This window comes from Diabrotica virgifera, chromosome 4 (assembly GCF_917563875.1).
Source record: "Diabrotica virgifera virgifera chromosome 4, PGI_DIABVI_V3a".
In the NCBI taxonomy this organism is placed as follows: Eukaryota; Metazoa; Arthropoda; class Insecta; order Coleoptera; family Chrysomelidae; genus Diabrotica; species Diabrotica virgifera.
In genome coordinates this window covers 12,425,754-12,446,868 of record NC_065446.1, presented here as the reverse complement: position 1 = coordinate 12,446,868, position 21,115 = coordinate 12,425,754, and positions in this window count along the sequence as shown.

Below are 21,115 nucleotides of genomic sequence, written 5' to 3'. Positions count from 1 at the left end.
TTGATACTCATGTTCTCCGTTGTTTCCACCATTTTCATTGTTTTCATCAGTAAAATGTTGGATAATAGAACCGTCCACATCAGAATACAACAGCCCAGTAGTGCTGGTACCGAAAAGGGCGTTAGACGGAAATAAAGCATGGAGATTATGCATAGATTTTAGACAACTGAACAAGAAAATAGTCACAGACAAATTTCCTTTACCAAGGATAGACTCGATACTAGATCAACTAGGAAGAGCAAAATGGTTTTCAGTTATAGACTTAATGTCAGGTTTTCACCAGATACCATTAGAAAAATCATCGAGAAACACATCGTTTAGCACAGAAAATGGAGCATTTCAATTTACCAGATTACCTTTTGGATTAAATGTAAGCCCTAACAGCTTTTCAAGGATGATGTCAATAGCATTTTCGGGATTAACACCAGACAAAGCATTTCTTTACATGGACGATATAGTAGTAATAGGAATATCCGAAAAACACCACCTAGACAACCTGAAAAAGACATTTGAGACATGTCGAAAATTCAATTTGAAACTTAACCCAGGAAAATGTCAATTTTTTAGAAGAGAAGTAACATATTTAGGACATGATCTTTCCCAGGAAGAAGTATCACCAGACAAAGCGAAATATGTAACGATTGAACAATACCCGACACCTAAGACAGCGGAAGAAACAAAAAGATTCGTAGCATTTTGTAACTATTATAGACGTTTTATTCAAAATTTTGCTGAAATATGCAGACTACTCAACAGATTATCAAGAAAAGGAGTAGAATTTTTTTGGTCAGAAGAATGTGACAAAGCATTCAATAAGCTTAAATCATCTCTGATGAAGCCACCGATCCTAAAATATCCAGATTTCAATAAACAATTCATCCTAACAACAGACGCATCCAACGAGAGTTGTTCAGCAATTTTAAGTCAAGATTATAACGGAATAGACCTACCAATAGCATACGCATCAAGAAGTTTCAATAAAGGAGAATGTAATAAACCTATAATCGTTAAGGAATTACTAGCGATTCATTGGGGAATTAATCATTTCAAATGTTATTTATATGGAGCACCAACATTTTTAGTAAAAACGGATCATAAACCACTAACACATTTATTTGCAATGAAAGAACCAACTTCGAAACTTACAAGAATCAGATTAGATTTAGAGGAATACGATTTCGAAATAGAGTATATAACAGGGAAAAATAACTACGCAGACAGCCTTTCAAGAATAACATTACATCAACTAAAGAACCTATACGTAGACAATACCCATTTAGCTATAACACGAGCTCAAGCAAGAGAAAAGAAGAAGAAAGCAAGGCAAACGAAGGCAGAAAGTGAACTCGCACTACAGCCTGAAGCCCCCAAACAGACAGTAAGAAAGGTACCAAATAATTTAGAGGCGCATAGACTACCAATTTTGTCTTTTGGAGCAGAACTACTCTCACCAAGACTGAGCATTAGGGTCAAAAACAAAATAAAGTGCAGCAAGAGCATAGCCACAGGATTCAATCATCTTGATTTAAACCAAATGTTGGCACAGCTTGATAAGCTGGCGGTAGAGAATGCAGTACGTAAAGTAAAAATATACGTAAACGATATTATTTTTAAAGTGTGCACAATTGAGGAATTTATTAAACAAGGAAACAAAATATTGAAGAATGTAGAAATATATATATATATGTTACAGTGAAAGTTGACGTTTCAGGGAAGGTTAACCTTTACTAGTCACGGTCGACTCTCGCTGGGCATCTTAGTGAAAGTTGAATTCTGAAATAACAAGATCAACTTTCACTAGTGAAGGTTGACCATTCTTAGTGAACGTCAACCTCCCCTACAGCAGTCTAGGGAAAGTTACACAGACGTACAAACAAGATCAACATCCACTAGTGAAGGTTGACAATTCCTATAGTGAATGACAACCTCCTCTACAACAGTCTAGGGAAAGTTAGAGAGAAATAAAAGACTAATCTTAAATCACGTATACTTTTATAACAAAAGTAAATTTAGAATTTGAAAGATGAACAAATAAGAACAAAATAAAACGTGAAACTATAGTCTACAATTTAAAGACTATAATAGAGACGAAAATACTATAGTCAACAATAATAAAATTATTTGTTGCAACATGATAATGCTTTATGGCATTTGGAATTGCATAAAACATTGTTTTTTATGCAGTAACACTTCTTTGTTTGGCACTTCTTGTTACAACTGCACTTAAAAAATCCTTGCCCACTTCCGGTTGACTGAGTAGTAGCAACTGTTCGTAAAGTAAGTGTCTTTTCCATTGGAATTTCATCTTATTTTATAATGTTTACTGGACAAGTATTAAACTGGGATCTGCAAATAAAAAGATACTTGCAGGCTTAAATGTAAAATTACTAATTATTATACTATGCGGTATTAAATACGTTCAAACAAGTTAAACTTCATAAAAGTATTAAAAATGTAAACTAAATTGACGACAGGTCAAGGTCGTTCGCCCGCCGTGCACATCCGCCAGATGTTCAACATTCCCTAGGCTGATTCCGTGAAGGTTCACCTTCCCTAGTGAAAGCTGATATATATTTTCTACTATCAACATTCACTGGTCATTTCAGTGAAGGTCGACAATCACTAGCGACGGTACACCTTGACTAATATTCAGCTTTCACTGTAACATATATATATATATATATATATATATGTAACTCGTAAAGTTTGGGGACAGTATCGGTTACTTAATGGTGAGTTTGAGGACATTAGTCAAGTTTGGGGACCGTCCTCAAACTTTTGTTTTGGGAAACGGTTAGTTTGAGGACATGTCCCCAAACTGTTGTGCCTATTGACTATTGGTGATTTTGAGGACATATCTGACAACAGTAATGTTTTTAGAGTATGTAAGTTCTCACGGCTGGAAAGTTCAGGATGGGTGTTGTTTTTTGGGCTTATAAGTAAAAATTGTAATTGGCTGACGTTTAGTCTGGAACTTTATCAGACTTTTTCAAAGTATGGTAAACGTTTGTATTACTAATTTAAAAGTTGTTAGGTCATAAATTTTGTGAATTATAAAACATTATTTATATGTTATTAATTTCACTATGTCCAACCAATATCTTCAGAGCACTAAATTTATTTGCAAAATTGGTTTTACATTACAATCTTAGTTGTTAATAAGCTACCTAGTGGTGTTGTAATACAAATAAGGAACGAAAATTGTCGTGGCCGCGCCAAATTTCAAAAGTTGTCATTTTGAATCGAATTCAGTCATGTCTGGGTTTTAAAGCTATAAGATACCTTATCAAAAATTAAGATACTAATATGTCTGTAAACCTGTATTGACCCAGTTCCCAATATATTTTTTCACAACTGTAGCAGTTAGTGCTAGGTTTGTTCTAGTTTGTTCTGTAACTTTGAAGTTTGTTCTAAAAAATAAAAGAATTATTGAAAAAAATATGTGGCTTTTTAACTTGACATAAACTTGTATGGCCCACTCGAAAACAAATACTTTCCGGAATATTCAAACAGATGATAGCCACTTAGTGCTAGGTTTGTTCTACCTCCCGGCGGAAGCGAGTAATTAGTTTCCCATAAACAAAAAAGTTATTCAACATAAAATGTGGCGCTCCAATTTTACGTAAAGCTGTACTGCCCCATATATAATATAAACGATTAGAGAAAATCTGAATAAACCACAAGTTAGTGCTAGGTTTGTTCTGCATTTTTACCAAAACGTGTAATTTATTCTGCATTAACAAAGAAGATGTAAAAGATAAAATGTGGCGCTCCAATTTTACGTAAAGCTGTACTGCTCCATATATAATCCAAATGATTAGAGAATTGTGTGTAATTTGTTCTGCATAAACAAAAAAGATATACAAGATAAAATGGAGCGCTCCAAGTTTACGTAAAGCTCTACTGCCTCATATAAAATCCGAACGATTAGAGAAAATGTGAGCAAACCACAAGTTAGTGCTAGGTTTGTTCTGTAGTGTTGCCAAAGCGTGTAATTTGTTCTGCATAAACAAAAAAGTTATACAAGATATAATGTGGCGCTTCAATTTTATCTAAAACTGTAGTGCCCGCATAAAGTCCAAACGTTTACGGAAACAATATGATTCGGGGCTCGTATAGCACTAAATACAATGCCTTTAATTTGGTATGTTTTGTTTTTTAAGGTAACTGTTGTTGGAATGTCGGTTAACTCGACAAATGTACAATTTTCCAGACAAAAACCTGGATGGGAGCAAAAAAATTGCTTAAAAACGTAGCAACAATTAAAGTCTCTTCCACAAACGGAACACATAGATATGGTTACATTTATTGCATTTTGCTAATTCTTGATTCCCTTCCTTGACAAATACTGTGTGTCACAGATAAACTGAATTTTTATTGATCCTAAAAAATGCAAGTTTTGCTGCTGAATTTGAAATTTCTCATTATTTCAGTTTTTATTTTGTTATAGATATCGCATCTCGAAAAATGTATCTGTATCCAGAAATTTAGTGTTTCAATATAAAAGTTATTTTAATAACAGCTGTAAAGCTGAATAGCTGAATAATCCCTTGTAAAAACTCTATTGTTGTATAATCATCAGAGTTACCCAAGCTACCAAGACCGGCTTATTGCCAAGTCAACTGTAGGTACATAACATCAGATCAAATAATATGTATTATCATTCAAGCGTAATTTCAAAAGACTCTCATTAGTTTAAGTCTCAACAAAGAAAATGAGCCCAAAATTATAGACTATTTATATTTAGTCAAACTGACTGGACCGGCTGTGGAAATTGTGCAAAAAACGGGAGAAACAATTTGAATTTGGAAAGATCGATCAGGCGCATCTTTAGCGTACTTTTTAGCAATAAAACTCACAAATTTAGATACACTTAAACAGATGTTAGTCAATATGCAGGGTGTTTCAAAAGTAAGGTATACTATTTAAGCGGATTCTTTGGTTTATTTTATATGAACGTATGTCTAAAACGTTTTAAATTTTTAGATACAGAGTAATAAAATAAATAAAAGCGGTAGCTTATTAATAAATATAATAAATTATCATCATCATCAATGGTGCTACAGCCGTATGAAAGAGCCTCGACCTTCCCAAGTCTATTACGCCAGTCAGTCCTACCCATTGCCAACCGTTGCCAGTTTGCTGCGACTATTTTTCTCCCATCCTCATCTACACCATCCTTTCATTTGAGTTTTGGCCTACCCCTATTTCTACTTCCCACAGGTTGTGACATAAGAGCTCTTCTAGAAGGGTTGTTCTGCTGTGATCTTGCTAGATGTCCTGCCCATCTTAATTTTTCTATTCTTATAAGAGATACTACGTCTTTACCACCAAATTTTTGTTTATATCTGTGGTATACCTCGTAGTTGTACCTCATCCTCCAAATGCCATTTTCACAGATGCCACCGAATATTCCTCCGAGGATCCTTCGTTAAAATATAAGCATAAGGTTTTCGTCTGCCTTGGAGATGGTCCATGTCTCTCATTCATATATCAACAATGGTTGTATAAGGGTTTTGTATATGGTTATTTTTGTTTTTTGGCCTAAGTTTTTGCTTTTCATATGTCTACTTAGTCCAAAATAGCATTTGTTTGCTAGGATTATCCTTCGCTTGATTTCTTCCGTCATGACGTTCTCCTTTGTGATCAGGGAGCCTAAGTATGTGAATTTGTCCACCACTTAAAAGTAGAGTTATCAACCGTGAATTGGTGACCGATGTTTCTGGCTCTATTTTTGGGTGTTGATGCCATCATCTTAGTTTTCTTCTCGTTTACTTGCAGGACCATATTTTTTGAGGAGTTTAAGAAGGTGGTATACATTTTTTCTAGCTTGCGTGTTGTGCGAGTAACTAGGTCCACGTCATTTGCATATGCCAAAATTTGGGATGACTTATTAAAAATATTTCCTCTGTTGTCTATTCGGGCATGTCTGATCGCCTTTTCCAGAGCTATGTTAAACACCCCAGCACATCTGGCCAGTACACCTTGCCAGCAAGGATGTGGACATTATCCATGACTTCATACAATTTATTTCTTAGGACAATTCATTGGTTTTTTCCAGTATTTGCCTTAGCACAAAGATCTGGTATGTTGTTGATCGACAACTTAATAATAAATAAATAAAAAAATAAAAGGTAATATTTACATACACAACGTTTCAAAAGTAAAGTGAAATATTTAACGGGGTGAATTTTGGGTTTATTTTAAGAAAACTTTATTTGAGATGTCATAAAGGTCTTAAATTTTGAGATATACGAAAAATCTCTAAATCCCTAGGGTGTTTCATTTAAAATAAGTATGTTATTACAGCTTCAATTTGTTAATAGAACAATCTAATATTTTGACCACCATGTACAAAGGCATAGGAAACCCTAAAAAAGATTGGAAGCTAAGTAAATTTTACATACGATAAACTAATAAAAGACAGGACGTTTCATTTAACATAAGTACCTTATTACACCTTGAATTTTGTTAATAGAACAATCTAATATTTTGACCACCCTATACAAAATTTTGCTACAATAAATATCTATTTAAAACGCTGAGTAGGCTATTATTAAGATCCAAAAAAAAATTTGTCACTGATTCTTAGATTCATAGATATTTACTTTTTTCTAAAACGTTACATTTCTATAAAAATCGAAGTAAATCAAAACACCCTGAATTTAGGTATTCGCGGTGTGCAAGTACTTGGAAGGGATACGAGAAACGATCGTGCGCGAATAGCGGAGAAATATTGCAACTTTCTTAAATAATTCATATCGTCAATTGAAATTGTCAAATTGACGTACATTTCATACCTACTCTCGTTGAATAAGAAAAATTATATATTGCTCCACAGTATTGATATTATATGCAATTATTATATAAAGGTAAATTTAATTAACTGTATTTTGCTTTCAGTACTGCGTTTTAATAACTAATTTTATTTACTACATACAATTGTTTACGTTTTAATAACATAACCTGAATCTTATTTTTTCTTCTTATTATTTTTTCTCCTTATTATTTTTTTGGACTATGGCGTTGACAATTGTCCAGTAACCAGGACTAATATAATTGGCCAATATAATTAAAAGTGCGAATAAAGTTGCAGAGCGTAGAAACCAGGTGTCGCTTTGCCGAATTTGCACGGTTCCAATGGAGAACCCTTATGCCCTTATAAAAGTATAGCTTATTTTTTAAGGGAAATTCAAAAATGTTACCTGATATAGGGTGTTCCATAAGAAAAAATATAACTTTGATATACTATCTTTTGGAGCACCCTGCATAATTCACATTATTTTTAGACTGTAGTGTTAATGGTCCTGTATATTTCTATGAAGAATTTTTTTTTAAATATCAAGTCGTTTTCCGTACAGAGACCGAGGCGAATACAATAAACCACCCTGTATAATATTTTTCTATGAAATAAAATGAACACTCTTGTCACAAACTACTTTTCGTCAATAATTGGTTATTGTCGTATTTTTGATTATAAAATTATTGTAATATTCACTTTCTTCCCTTACATAAAATATAAACTATAATAATTTATAATTTAAACACATTAAAGTCAGAATTTGGTATTATTTTTTAAAAGTAAATTAAATGTAAGACCAAATTCTTGCCATGTCGGGATAGTATCAAGAGGTTTTTTCCTGGTTTTCCCTCGTGATTTACTATGGAATCTCTAACGCGAGAATTTTACTGCCATCGTTGCATTTGGTTGTCTTTTTAAAGACAGATCAAATGCTATGATTTTTTTTGTGACGGATATTATTGAGTTGGGGTTGATTTTATGTAATCGAATGAACTATCTTTCAGTAAAGTCGTCCCAGGAACGCAACTTATAAATATTGGCAATATCATTGTAAAGTCTTCTACTTTAAAATGTATGTCTGAATTGCCAATATAAATAAGTCAGATTAAATAAATTGTTAGAAGAATTTTTTACTTAGCAACAGCATTTTTGTTTAATTTAGTAGTATTTTGTTCTGACAACGGCACGCGATTTGGGCGTCGAAACGTTAATAAAATTATTTTTTTCAATTTAATTGTGGCTTATTTCCCATCTAAATAGTTAATCACTATTTTATTATTTCACCTGCAATTTATTTAACAACAAAAATTGTTAATAACTTTCAAAATTTGGATATAAAGAATAGACACAGAAAAATATAATATAAAAATGTATACCATTTACCAAAAATATAATAATTGATTAATCCTAATACTCCATCAGTTTCTATATTTTTCCCTTAATTATCTAGATATTTATTTAAAATAAATATGTATGTAATGCTAAGTACCTATGTAAATACCAAATGAAATATAAAATTTCTTAAGCCGGCCCTTTTCCCCACTTATTACCTGATGTGGCAGAGGTCCCTTTATCGTTTCGACTTTATCAGCGGGGTACTCTTAAATTCTGCAAAGTAAATTCTTATAATTATTAGGCACTTATTAAATTATTAAAGTTATCACTTACTAGTTGTTGTCTATTCAAATTTTTCTTTGGATTTTATATGGGGCAGTACATTTTTAGGTAGAATTGAAGCAACGCATAATATATTGTTTAAAAATAGTTGAAAGACTGATAAGTTTGTACACACTTGAATGAATAAGGGAAAATGAAAATGTAGTATGTCAAAGTGTGTAAATAATTTTATTTCCTTAGCTGAGCGCTTTCGACATAAACGTCATCATCGGAGCTAATGGTCAAATACTAAAAAAGTACCGCTACATAGAGGTGTAAACAAGTGCATCTTAGGAATGTACATTTGATTTTTAAATTTTGAATGCTAACTTAGTCCTCCGTACAACAGCAAACAGCAAAAAAACAGAAAGAAACGGCCACATACACGTTGCACAAAAACATATAAACTTTTTTCATGGTCCGGGTGTCGATATCACCCGTCCATCCTTGGCCTAGTAACAACAGCTGACTCAGCTGTTGTTACATAGTTGGAGTCAGCTTTTGTTACTAGGCCAAGGATGGACGGGTGATATCGACACCCGGACCATGAAAAAAGTTTATATGTTTTTGTGCAACGTGTATGTGGCCGTTTCTTTCTGTTTTTTTGCTGTTTGCTGTTGTACGGAGGACTAAGTTAGCATTCAAAATTTAAAAATCAAATGTACATTCCTAAGATGCACTTGTTTACACCTCTATGTAGCGGTACTTTTTTAGTATTTGACCATTAGCTCCGATGATGACGTTTATGTCGAAAGCGCTCAGCTAAGGAAATAAAATTATTTACACACTTTGACATACTACATTTTCATTTTCCCTTATATATTGTTTAACTTTTTTTTTAGCAAATTTCACGCTTTGGCAGAAATGCAAAACAAACACAGCACTAACTTATGGTCTATTTAGATTTCCTCCAATCGTTCGGATCCTATAATAGATGGCAGAGCGCTATACTGTATCTGGAATAACTTTTTTGTGTACGCACAACAAATTACACGCTTTGGCAAAAATGCAGAACAAATCTAGCACTAACTTGGTGGTTTATACCCTATTCCACGAATATACGACTGTTTTGGATTATCTCAACAACGAATACTTCACTGTGCAAAATATGAAGAACGAAACTAAATTGCATATTACATTGTTGATTAGTGAAATAATTATTGGAGCCATTTATGCCCGGTTGCACCAACAGATCTTAAGCTTAAGTCGAGAATATCATTAGAATTAATATAATATAATTATAATACAGTAGAGCGTCGATAATCCGAACTAAGTGGTACAGGGGTAGTTCGGATTATCAATTTGTTCGGATTATCGAACATATGTTAAAAATACATACAAAGCTCATAAACATAGTACATATTATGTACATACGTTTTAGTTACAAGGAATAAAACACCTGCATAATAAACAAATACTTATATTGTATGTATTTCTGCATAAACAAAACAAAAATCCGTGATCATATTTTTTAATTTTACAATTTTTTTGCGTTCGGATTAGCGATCGTTCGGATTACCAGGGTTCGGATTATCGACGCTCTACTGTATATTACAATAAGAATACCATAATATAATAATAGATATAATTGATAATAACGTAAGAATCTAAAATTATGGTGCAACGTAAGTGATACTCAAGGAGGCCCTATGTATAAGTAGAGCTTAGCTAAGCTGGAGCTTTAGATCCGTTGGTGCAACCAGGTATAAATTTCGTACTTTTTATGTTGCACACTAAAATATCCGTTGACTCGATAATCTAAAACAGTCATATATTCGTGGAATTACCTATATTCAGATTTTATTCAATGGTTTGGATTATATATGGGGCAGTACAGCCTTACGTAAAATTGGAGCGCAACATTATATCTTGTATATCTTTTTTGTTTATGCAGAATAGATTACACCCTTTGGCAAAAATGCAGAACAAATCTAGAACTAACTTGTGGTTTATTCAGATTTTCTCTAATCGTTTGGATTCTATATGGGGCAGTACAGCTTTACGTAAACTTGGAGCGCCACATTATAACTTCTATATCTTTTTTTTTGTTTATGCAGAACAAATTACGCGTTTTGAAACAAACTCAGCACTAACTTGTGGTTTATTCAGATTTTCTCTAATCGTTTGGATTCTATATGGGGCAGTACAGCTTTACGTAAACTTGGAGCGCCACATTATAACTTCTATATCTTTTTTTGTTTATGCAGAACAAATTACACGCTTTGGCAAAAATGCAGAACAAACCTAGCATTAACTTGTGGTTTATTCAGATTTTCTCTAATAGTTTGGATTCTTTATAAGGCAGTACAGCTTTACGTAAAATTCTCTCTTTCGCCTGGTGTTAGAACAAACCTAGCACTAAGTGGCTATCTGTTAGAATATTCCAGAAAGTTTTTGTTTTCGAGTGGGCCGTACAAATTTATGTAAAGTTAAAATGCCACATATTTTTTTCAATAATTCTTTTATTTTTTAGAACAAACTTCCAAATTACAGAACAAACTAGAACAAACCTAGCACTAACTGTGAAAAAATATATACGGGTAACTGGGGCAATACAGGTTTACGGACATGATACTAATGTGAAAACAATTTCATTTTAGGTCAAACGGTTTAGATTTTGTAAGCAATTTAAGTACCAGAAATTTCACTTTTCAAACCTCGATTATTCAAAATTTGGTTAAAGATAGAAATAGTAGATTGAACATGAGATGTATCTAAAATAAGAATATTCTGATAATTACAAAAATAGTATAATATACAGGGTATTGTATTTAAAATAATAAAGTTGGTGTTGGCCACTGCTACACGACACGCTCTGTATGAAAAGTTTTTATTGGAAAAAATGCACAACTAAAAATAACAATCGACCTGTGTGAGCGTTTTTTAACTACGGCCCCATTTATGTATAATCGAATTTATGGAAACCCTCACTGTATATAAAAAATCTACTGTGGAAGTTGAATTTATAAACATCAATCAAATTTGGTATATATGTAGTGATTTTTTCGATTACAACTCATTAATCCGATATCAGATTTACAACAAAAGTTGATGTAAAAACGTGGAAATCCCTCCATCACTATCTAAACCAATGGGATTTCAAAAAATAAACGTGACAACTTATTGAAGCAACTTAATACAGTTATGCCTGAAAACAGAAAAAACTTTTGGATTAATTTGCCTGTGCGTGATGAGTGAGAAACGAAAGTTAAAGAATATACAGTATGTCCCTATAAGTTGTATCTATCCATATGGAAAACTTTTTTATTATTAATTTTACGAAAAAAGTTATTCTTTATAAAAAGTTCTGCATGGTCCAAAACCCAAGATTCAACCATATTATATCAAATTTTATGAATGTTATACGAGGTATGTCAAAAAGTTTGAATTTAATTCAAGAGTAAAGTAGCTTTATTTTTCACAACATTGAAAATTGATATTATGCAAAGTTGTTTGGAATTAAAAACTATATTCTAATATGCAATTACATCCTTCTAATTGATTTTTTTTAATTATGGATAACTAACATTATTTTCAGTTATTTCAATTCTGATAACCCTTTTATTATTAATTTTACGAAAAAAAGTAATTTTTAAGAAAAAGTTCTGGATGGTCTAAAACCTAAAATACAACCATCTTATATCAAATTTTATCAATGATATAGGAGGTATGTCAAAAAAGATAAATTTAGATCTAATGTAAAGTACCTTTATAGTTCAGAATATTTCAATTAAAAGGACGCAATTGCATACTGAAACATAGTTTTTAATTCTAAATAACTTTTCATAATAACAATTTTCGATATTGTGAAAAATAAACGTATTTTATTCTTAAGCGAAATTCATACTTTTTACATACCTCGTATAAAATTGATAAAATTTGACATAAGATGGTTGTATTTTAGGTTTTAGACTATGCAGAACTTTTTATTAAGAATCACTTTTTTCGTAAAATTAATAATAGAAGAGTTATGTGAATTGAAATAACTGAACAGGCATCCATAATTTTTCAAAAAAAAATTAATTAGAAGGATGTAATTGCATACTAGAATATAATTTATAATTTCAAACAAATTTTAATAAAAGCAATTTTCAATATTGTGAAAAATAAATCTACTTTACTCTTGAGTGAAATTCAAACTTTTTGACATACCTCGTATAATATTCAAAAAATTTGATATCTGATGGTTGAATGTTACGTTTTGGATCATGCAAAGCTTTTTATGATGAATAACTTTTTTTCGTAAAATTAATAATAAGAAAGTTTTCCATATGGATACAACTTACAGGGACATACTGTATAATATCAGGGCCGGCGATAACAGGCCTGCAAGGGATGCACTGCAGGAGGGCGCCCCTGTTTGGGGGGCGCCAAAATGAGCTTTTTTATTGGTGTTTTACAAAATACTATTTATATTATTATATACTATTTATAAAAAAACGAAGGGCGCCTTATGCTAGTTTTTGCAGACCCCTTATACCCTAGCGCCGGTATTGTATAATATCAAAAACAATTTGTTTAAAATGTATGTTTGTTGAAACTATTTTGCTGTTAAAAAAATAGTTGTGTATTTACAATATTTTCGTATCTGTTTAAGTATTTACTCTTTAAAACTAACTTAAATAAATGTTTGTTCAAACTATCATTAGTATTATTATTAGTTCTCCTCAACTCCTACTGTATTTTTCCTAAAAAAATTTAAATTATTCTAGACAGAGTTACTTAGCGAAAATGCAGTAACCATTTTTTATATATCTCACCGCATCTTTTCTAAGCAAACCACACAAGGTAAAGTCTCAAATTGTTAGCACTAACACAGTATCTGTCTTTTTTATTGATAAATATGAAATATTTTGTATATTAATTAAAAACCAAATTTTCTATAAATTCAAACTTGCTAATAAAAAAAACCTTGACAGATGGGTAACTTTCAAACTCAGGACAGCTTTGCAAAGTTAACCTAATTTTCTGTTATCTTGTGTAGATACTGCGTTTTTGCTTACGAGTTCAGATCTCCGGTAGTAGTTCGAAGCCTTGGTTTATCATTTTCTTTGAAACCGCTTCTCTCAGATTATTTTGATTTTTTTTTATTTGGCAGATCCAATATGACGAACATATTTTTTGAAAATTAACCATTGTGCTCAAAATTTGGCACACGGAGGTATTTGAAATCGGTGATCACGAATCAGAGGTCATATTTGCACCCAATATAAGGGATTCGGTTACTCTGTTTCTGCTATATGAGTCCACCCTTGAATTTTGTAAATTTGATTTCAGATTCGTGATTGTGTATACAAAATCGGGAACAACTTGGTTGAGTTTCAAAGACTCCCCCATAGATCCCCAGAAAGATCCCCCATATTGGATTTTTGACCGCCATATTTGATGTGCACCAAAGTCGACATCGGGGGGTTTTTGGCGTCGCTGATTACGAATCCGTATTCAAATTTACAAAAATCAAGATGGTGGACCCAACATAGCTGAAACTCAGTAACCGAATTTAGTATCAGCGATTCCAAACACCTCTATATACCAAAATTTGGTGCTAATCGGTTGATGTTCACAAAATAGATTCCAATATTGGATCCGCGATTTTGAATGTTGTAAATGTGATCTCGTGTTAATGATCAGCAATCCCAAAAAACCCCGTATAGTACCAAATTTGGTTGATGTTGTAAAATTCGGCCTCCATATTGGATTTTTTTATATATACATATACAGGGACAACTAGGTACGCCACTCGAAAGGATATATTGGTGTCCTCTCTAATTATCATCATAAAGTTGCACCAATATTACACTTATATTTACAAAAATAAAGTTATAAACAGCTCACTCTTTAAAACCCCTTTTTTACAACAGTTGTTTTTACCGCAAGAGTTATAAATACTATACCGCCAAAATAAAGTTACGTATCCAGTATTCACATGACTGAATTACTTATAAAATTACCTTTTCAACGAGGTGTCACACTTAGTATTTTCCCTTAGTATTAAAATTGTATGACTGACAGTCACCTGTCACCGAGGGGCGGGGAGAAAGGTATGATAGTTGAGGTTACGATAGAATGTTGATAGATAGAAAGATAGGAATAATAATTGACCTGTTTTTAAATTTTTTTCTCAGCACATGTATCTTGACGGTCCCTGTTTCGTTTTCGAAGCCTCAACCTGTATAGGTAGACTATTGTAAAAATACTGTAACATAAATTCTCACGTTAACTTTAGGTACATATGTGTCTATATTCGAGTTAAAATGGTTAGATTTATTTTTGAGTTAAAATTAGTTAGCAGAGCAGAAGTATAAAAAATTCATTTCAAAATTGTTAAAATTATTTAAAAAATTTTGAGTTTGGTAATAAACGCAAAATTTTTGATCAAATCCTTATAAAAACAAAGATTTCTACTTGTGAAAATCAAAATATACATATTCAACATGCTGGACGACCATCGGCGTGGACTTTTTCGCCTTTGTAGGTTTTAGAAACTCGATGAGGAATCCAACAACATTGTTGGAAATCAACTAAAATTAATATAAATAGTTTACATTATCTATATACATATAATATATCGAAAACTACATCGATTTGTATTACACGATATTTATAAAAATTGGTTAATCCCCACAAAGTTATGACGAATATAAATTATGGCTTCAGAAAATATTTTGACAGACAGACACGCCCCTTCTGTTTATACAGTTTATACCTGTTCCACTCTTTATACTGTGCCTGTTCTGTTCCGTTATACCCAGAGCCGTACGGTACATAATATTTTAAATCCGTTATACCCAGAGCCGTACGGTACATAATATTTTAAATACAGTGCATTTATTATTTCGTAAACCTGCCATTTTAAGGAAAAATCCTGAAAGAGGTAGATTTTTATTTTTAAATTAGGATTTTTTGGCATTAGTAGTGGCGTCACCCATCTGGGCGTGATGCCCATTTGAAAGCCTAGCTCATTTGAAAGGGTATTCAATTCTCTATTCACTAATATAAACATTAATATAATAATTATTTGTACCTGGTGTCCAAAAAAATGTTTTATAAATTAAATTAATTGACATAAAAAGATGAATTTATTTAATCCTAAATGCATTTTATTGCTCAGAAAACAGAAAAAAAAATTATTTGAAAAATAAACATTGATTTTCGCTTAAACGAAATGGTTAAACTGCTAAGAGGCTAGTGGGTGGGAGCTTTAACATTGAATTTAAGCCAAAAACAGTATTTATTTGTTAAATTACCATTTTTGTTCCTGTTACGTGACAACAGTAAAACGTATTTTGAATTAAATAAATTACATACATTCTTCTTTTTTCTCAATTAATTTAATTAAAAGATATTATTTTGAACACCCTGTATAGCTAATTGGGAAGACGAAGTCGATGAGGATGCCAGGAACTTCCTGGGAACGCGTTCATGGAAAAGAACAGCGGTAAATCGAAATGATTGGAGAAGCTTATTGAAGGAGGCCAAGGCTCGATTTGGGCTGTAGTGCCATTGGATGGATGGATGGATGTATAGCTAATTATGTTAACGTTTATGTTATTGAATAGACAATTGAATACCTTTTTAAATCAGCTATCACATGACCCCTACTCTCTTTTAAAAAAATCATCGATTACATCATCACGCCCAGATGGATGATGTCACTAGTATGATATATGCCAAAAAATAGTAGTTTAAAAATAAAAATCGACCTCTTTCAGGATTTTCCCCCAAAGTTACCTGTTTACGAAATAATAAATTTATGCGTTACTTCTGTATGATGGAAGTCTTTGAAATGCCGCCCCTTATACAGGGTGTTTTTAAATAAGTATGACAAACGTTAATGGGCAGTAAAGTACGTGAAAAAAATAATGACAGTTTGCTCGATAAACATAATATGTACGCAAATGCTTAGTTTCCGAGATAAGAGCTGCTGAAAATTGTGATTACAAGCTGACGATTTATTTATTGATCTAAAACCGGTTGAGACATGCAAATTAAATTTGGTGGGTTATAAGAGCTAGTTATTGTGCATTTTTTGACATACAATTAATAATTTTATACGCACCATTGGCGCGCATATTGGTAATGGCCTGAATTCTTTATAGAAAAAAATAGTACGCCACTGAGATATTTCAAATTAAAAATAATTCTCAATCCCTTGTTTAATTTGTGACAAAAATATATCTTCTCTTATTTTCATACGACGATGCTCCGTTTTTATGCAAAAAATATCTTAACGCTTACAAAGTTATGAGTTTCTAGAAGCGAAAATCGATTAATAAAAAAATTAAGAACATAGGCGCAAATTTGCTTGCAATGCTTTTTAAATGCATTTATTTTTTTCGGATTCTGAAAAATCTATTAGATATTTTTGAAAAATTTAAACGCAGATTGAATGACTGAAAGAAAGAAACCGAGGGCCGAAAGTCCCTTAGAATAAACAAATGTTTCTTTTGAATAAGATATTTGAAATTAAAAAGTAGACTCAATTTTCTCTTTTTTTTTTCACCCCTGTAACTTGTTCAAATAAACATTATAGAGGTTTTCATGGACTTTCGGCCCTCGGTAATAATGTAATCTTTTATTCTGCGTTTAAGTTTTTCAAAAATACTAATTAGTTTTTTCAAGCTTCGAAAAAAATAATTGCATTTAAAAAGCATTACAAGCAAATTTTGCGCCTACCCACTTAACGGCACTGTCATAAAGCCGGCCACTAACGATACTGCGGCGTCGTTCAATTTTGTCGAATTCCACCTAATCTGCAAACATTTTGATCGTGTGTGACCATGCATCCAACAAAATCGTCACAATTTTACCACAGAAAAACTGGTTTCGATAGTGCAGTACTGCAGAATTGATATCATCGACGATTTTGTCGAACAACACCGCAGTACCGTGAGTGATCGGATTAAAATATAGATGAACAAATTCATTTTAAATTTAGCTCCACCTGTTAAGACCTGCTCGTCCAAAGATTTTTCGTAATCAAATAAACGCTTTTCCTCCTGGCTCGAATTTTCTTTTTCAGCTGGAAATTCGGAACTTATATCAAGATTTTCTGCAATTTTATTAAATTTTCATTTGCTCATTAGCCATATTGTCTCTAACTTTTCAGTTTTTCTATAGTTTCTGACAACATTTTTACACAATCTGACACTTTAATTTTTGATTTACATACTGATTATGCCGCCTCACTTTGTAATGCCGCCATGCTATGACTGCCTCGCCGCATCATAGCACGGCACGGCCCTGTTATACCCCATTCTGTTAAGTAAATACCTGTTACTGACTGACTTTATTGCAGTTATCTCAAAGACGAATAATCCCCTTTTTCCTTTTTGTATCTCTTCGGAAATTTACAATACTATGTGAATTGAAAAGAATATACTGATCTGGAGCTTAATTATTGTATTGTTACATGCTTAAAAATTTTGGACTTTCGGTTAATTTTAAATTTTAAAAATTTAGTTACGAGTTTCAGTATTGTGAGATATAACTGTATGGACCTTTGACTAATTGTATTTGGTACTAAAATGAAAAATGTGAATTTTAAGTAGAGATATAAAACTAATAAAAATATACCGGGTGATTCATTAAGCGTGGCGACCGGCAATATCTCAGAAACTAACAGTCGTAAAACTATGGGAAAAATCCTTATTGTGAAATTAACAAAAAAATATTAACGTGGCACCAACCTTTTTAATATGAATTTATACATACACATTTTATTACATTACACTAAATGAAATACGAATTAATAATACATTTTTCCCTCACAAAGAACAATACAAATACACATTTGAAAACACTAGAGGACAAAGATCTATAATAGACTATGTTCTGTCGAACAGAGTGTTACACCCGTCTCTAATCTTGGATGTAAGAGCACTAACATCAGCAGAAATAAGAAGCGATCATAAATTGGTATTGTGCAAAATCAGAATGAAAACACATATATGTGATAATAAAACAGCAGAATACACCACCAGAAGATACCTATTCCAAAAAAGACTAACGGAAAAAAGCAGCAACACGTATATCACAGAAAGTGACGGAGTCGAAGAAAGCTGGGCAAAAATTAAGTCTAATATCTTAGCCTCAGCCAAGGAAGTTCTTGGTGAAAGAAACATTAATAAAAATAAATCGCTTCCAAGACGAAGAACTCCATGGTTTTGTACAGAAGTGAAGGAAAAATGTAAAGCGAAGAAAAAAGCTTACCTAAAATACATGTCAACTAAAACACAAGAGGCATAGGATTATTATAAGACTATCAGAAACGAAACACATTCATTAGTAAGAATAATAAAAAATGATCACTGGGAACGTGTTTCGAAAGAAATGGAACATGATTTTTATGGTCTCCAAAAGGAAATATGGCGCTTTATAAGAGGTCAAAGAACGGAGGTAAAGGAACTAATAGAACCAAAACACATAGAAAAGGATACATGGATTGACTACCTAAAAAAGCTCTATGCAGAGGAAGAACAAATGATGCTAGAACCGGAAACACCAGAAATAACCACAAATGAAGATGTTAATATAAGTGCACAGGAAGTACGAAAAACACTCGAAAAACTGAAGAACAGAAAAGCTGCAGGTAAGGATGGAATACCACACGAATTACTGAAATATTGTAGAGCAGCAATGACAGAACAATTAACAACATTAATTAACAAAATCATAAAATACAATAAAATACCGGAAGAGTGGAGAACGAGAGAACTAATTCTACTATTCAAAAAAGGAGATAAAAAGCAGCCAGAAAACTACAGAGGTAACAACTTGTTAAATACTACCCTAAAACTTACAACTAAAATCTTACAAGACGTAATGAATCAGAGGATAAGTTTAGCAGATGAACAACAGGGTTTTTGTACTGGAAGATCGTGCACAGATGCAATATTCGTCATAAAGCAAATTACTGAGAAATCACTAAAGTATAATAGACCAGCATTTCTATGTCTGATTGACTTAAAGGAAGCATTTGACAGAGTAAGACTCAAAGATGTAACTCATCTTCTGTATAATAGAGAAGTCCCTCTAGATATCATAAAAACTATTGAGAACATCTACCAAAATAACAAAATGGAAGTCAGAATAGATGGACAACTTACAGAACCTATAGATATAGGCAGCGGAATAAGACAGGAAGACTCATTGAGTCCTATGCTTTTCAATTTAATCATGGATGAAATCGTTAAAAACGTCAACAAAGGAAGAGGTTATAGAATGCGAAACAAAGAAGTAAAAATACTCTGCTACGCAGACGACGCAATATTGATAGCGCAAGATGAAGATAGTCTGCAAAGATTAGTCCACAGATTTAACATAAGAGCAAAAGAATTCAATATGACAATTTCATCTCAGAAAACCAAAACAATAGTAATCAGTAAAGAACCAATCAGATGCAAAATAGAAATTGATGGTATCAGTATTGAACAAGTAATGGAAGTAAAATACCTTGGAACTACATTGTCAAGTTACGGAGACCTAGACAAAGAAGTGAGAAATCAAGTACAAAAAGCAAATAGATTGGTAGAATGCCTTAATCGCACTATATGGCGAAACCGACATATTAACACTGAGATGAAGTCAAGAATTTATAAAGCCAGTGTAAGACCAATAATGACATATACATCAGAAACAAAACCCGATACAGCCACAACACAAAGACTATTGGAAACGGTAGAGATGAGAGTACTGAGAAGAATTACAGGAAATACACTAAGAGATCGAAAGAGGAGCGAAGATATTAGAAGACAATGTAACGTACAGTGTATAAACGAATGGACACTAAATAGAAAAAAAGAATGGAACAACCACATAACCAGAATGGGGGAGACACGTGTGGTCAAAATAGCACGAGATAAATCACCAATCGGCAGAAGAAGTATCGGCCGACCGCGCAAAAGATGGAGTGATAACCTTCCATAGAGGTATCAATCCGCCAATGAACAAGCAGAATTGCTTATAAAGAGGAAGAAGAAGAATAAGACATTTTATTACACAAAAAATAAGTGAAGGGTTTCTCAGAGGCTTCTTTCAGTGCGTCATAGTTTTTCGATTTCTTTCTAACCCATTAAGTTGGATATGACGGAAAAAGCGGTAGTTCTTGATTAAATATGAAACTTTTGCAGCATAACATAGATAAGCGGTCTATTTCTAACCTACGTTTGATTCGTTGATATTTAGTTGTCGTTCAGGTCAGTATTTGTGTACGACTTGTAGTATTTCGAGTTCAACTTCCGACATAATAATATTTGATATTTCATAGCGTTGTGCAGTTGTGTATTATTTTGCAGCTAACAAGTCAAAGAAAAAAAGTGATATTGTGACGACGTGTGCTTTTGCCCTGGGGGTGACTTTCACCCCCTCTCGTGGGTCAAAAAATATATTCCAAAATAAGTCCGGAAATCTATAAACTGACTAATTCTAAGCAACTTTTGTTTTATAGAGTTTTTTCACCAAGTCAATACTTTTCGAGTTATTTGCGCGTAAACATGTTCATTTCTCAACATAATAACCAATAATAAGCAATACTTGTATGACCAAATGTACCTGGGTAGTTATCCCGGGCCTCTGAAATACGCAGCCGCGAAGCTGCCATTCTCGTCTCTCTTTTAACTATCATCTCAATAAGAGGCAGATTAAGCATCGCCTCCA